Raw genomic sequence first — 2,997 nt, 5'->3', positions numbered from 1 at the left:
CACGGTGGCCGCTCTCCCTGACCTAAGGCCTGTTGCTGAGGGCCTCTGGTCTCTGTGCCCAACACGTGAAGGGTGCTATTTGGAGAACCTGTGCTGGGAGTGGGTTCCCTTTGTGTTGAGGTGCTTGGATGAGGTTGCCCCTCCCTACAAGACTTTAGTGACCAGAGGGGCACCACGAGGATGGAAATCTGGCTAGTGTACAGAAGGGCCTTTGGGAGGTGATGTCATTTAGGTATGCCAGGGTAGAGCTTAGTGACCGAATCCTGGTGGCTCCCCACTCCCCAAGAGGGTTTCTCTGTGTAACAACAGTCTTGGCTGTCTTGGAACTGACTCTGTAGACCAGGCTGGCCTTGAACTCAGAGTACTGTCTCCCGAGTACTGGAATTGAAGGTGTGTGCTACCAACGCCCGGCTCTGGCGGCTTTGTAAGAGGGACCAGGAGAGGTATGTGCTCCACCTCTGGTGACACACTGCTCCATTCTGCCTCGGCACTCTGGAACCTCTTTTCTCTATGGCAACCCTGTTAGCGGTACTATTGGCAGCTGGGAATGGATCAGTGCACCTTGTTCGTGGCCCCCACTCAGCTGACCCACATGCAACTATGCCCTTGGACTTTCTAGCCTCCAGAACCATGAGGCAGTAAGTTTCCTGCAGATGTGGAATTATAGCAACAGAAATGCATCAATACTTTGCTGGCTCCGGACATCTAATCTGCTCATGGCTACTGCACCTCCATTGGAAGTAGGCTTTAGAGCTGAGGAGGCTTTCCAGCCATCCCAGCACCTGCCTCTTCATTTTACAGATGAAGGACTAGAGGTCATAGGACACTGCCAAGGCTACTGCAGACTGGTCTCCTAATAAATGCTTTCTGTGGGAGACAAAAATGGGGAATGCATTACATGGGGCTTTAATCAACATTGGCCCTCACACTTAGTGCAGAGGACCACGGTGGAGCAGTGAGTTAACATTTCAGGTGGGTGGAAAAGGCTGCTTGTCATCCCCTTGCCCCCAACACCCTGCAGGGGAACATGTGAACTCAGGAGGGAGCAGGGTCCTTCCTGTAGACTGGTCTAGGCTGGTGCTTCAAGCTTAATATGGTTAAAATGGATCCCCACACCTTCCTGTTTCATGATCTTTTACGCGTGAACTAACTCAAGGACCTGGAATTAAAGGACTGAAGGCGTGTTCCCTTGCTGCAGGACTGCCTGTTTAAGCTCACAGTTGAGCCTCCCAGGAGCTGCCTTTAGGCCGAGCCTGCTTTCTGGGGACACCCTTCACCTAGGGCTGGGCCAGGTCAGGGAGTGCAGTCCCGGTTCTATGGATTATGCAGTATGAGCCTGCAGAGCATCCTGTTCCAGAGCCCAAGAAGCTGGGTACAGTCTGCCTACTACCTGGGACTCAGCGGGACTGGAGACCTAATGATGGGTGGGTGTCAGATGCCAGGTGAACCAGTCGGCAATTCCCGCAATCAAACAAGCATCCTGAGCACTCAGCCCTAAGGTTACCAAAACCTTTCACAGTCATCCACTATCTCAGACACAGCCTTAAGACATGCGCTCTGGTCCATCCAGAAGACGGGGGAAGCTGCTCAAGTAGGTGGTATCTGTTCCACATTAGCACTGCTCTCCTTGAGTGATCGGATGCCTTGAGACCAGATGGGTCTCCACGAGATGCTGCTGGGAATGAGTGGCATCAGCCCCACCATTCCCATCGTTTTGTCTGGTGGAATCTGTGACCGCAGTTTTCAAGACTAGGTATTGGGGCTCTAAAGTAAATCAAACAGCACTCTGCAATAGAAGCTGCACCCTCACATACCATTCTGCCAACTCTGCACCAGCCTGCCAGAGGACAGTGCAATCGCTTCTGCTCCCATCTCCTCACTGGCCAGCCTGACTCAGGGAGAACTGGTAAGAGGAAGTGATGGGATGTCTACGGCAGGCTTCAAGCTCTAACTAGAAACCATTACATAATGCTGGTGCCTCACAAGCCAGTGCATCAGGTCGAGAACTCAGGTGATTAAATGGGCTTTAAAAATGCATTTGCTCTTTGTGGTTTTTATATCATACATCTTGATCCCATGCACCTCCCCGTCCCTTTATATCTACCCTTTAAATGGGCTTTAAACAAATATATTTTTATGTTCATTGGTGTTTTGTTTGCATGTATGTCTGTGTGAGGGTGTCAGAAGTCCTGAAATTGGGAGTCAGGTGTGAGTCACCATATATATGCTGGGAACTGAACCTAGGTAATCTGGAATGGCAGCTAGTACTCTTAACTGCTGAGCCATCTCTCCAGCCCCCTTCCTTTTTGGGGGGTTAGGACTGGGGATTGAACCCACAATGTTATGCATACCAATGTACTTGCTCTACCACTTTGAGTGTTAATCTGAGTCTTAGCCCCTGAGGGTAGAGAAATTTTCCACCCGTGGTACCTAGCAGCTGTCCCATTTAATCTGTTGAAACTGTCACACAGTGAGGTCAAGGGCCAACTCTGGACTCTAAGGGGCATGTTTCTCTGGACCATTTTGGTAAAAGAGCATCCAAACGAGGAGGGCCAGAATTTCAGATCTCACTGGTTTCTGAGACAAGAGTCTGATCCAACCAGGTGAGCTCTGACCACTTGAGGCTGGGATGGGGAAGAGGCATCAGCACCCACCACACACCTCTGCTGGGGAGTGTTCCCGTCTCACTAATCCTCCTGCCCAGAGAAGACGGCAGGGTTTGTGTTTTGAGCTAGGGTCTCACTGTGTAACTCTGGCTAACCTGAACTCACTATGCAGATCAGGCAGAGATCTGTCTGCCTCTGCCTCTCAAGTGCAGGGATTAAAGTGTGGTCCTATGCCTGGCAGGTAGGAGGATTAAGCAGGTGATCCATTACAGAACAGGTGGAGTGCATGGTCTCTCTACCCACAGGCAACCCATGGCTAGCCCTCCCTACCATCTTGGCTGCTACTACCCACCTGTGGCTGCCTGTGTTAGTAACAGGGACAGCAGTCAAG

Source organism: Myodes glareolus, chromosome 9, assembly GCF_982192425.1.
Source record: "Myodes glareolus chromosome 9, mMyoGla1.1, whole genome shotgun sequence".
Classification (NCBI taxonomy): Eukaryota; Metazoa; Chordata; class Mammalia; order Rodentia; family Cricetidae; genus Myodes; species Myodes glareolus.
The sequence above is the reverse complement of the archived record's forward strand: the minus strand, read 5'-3'. Positions refer to the sequence as shown.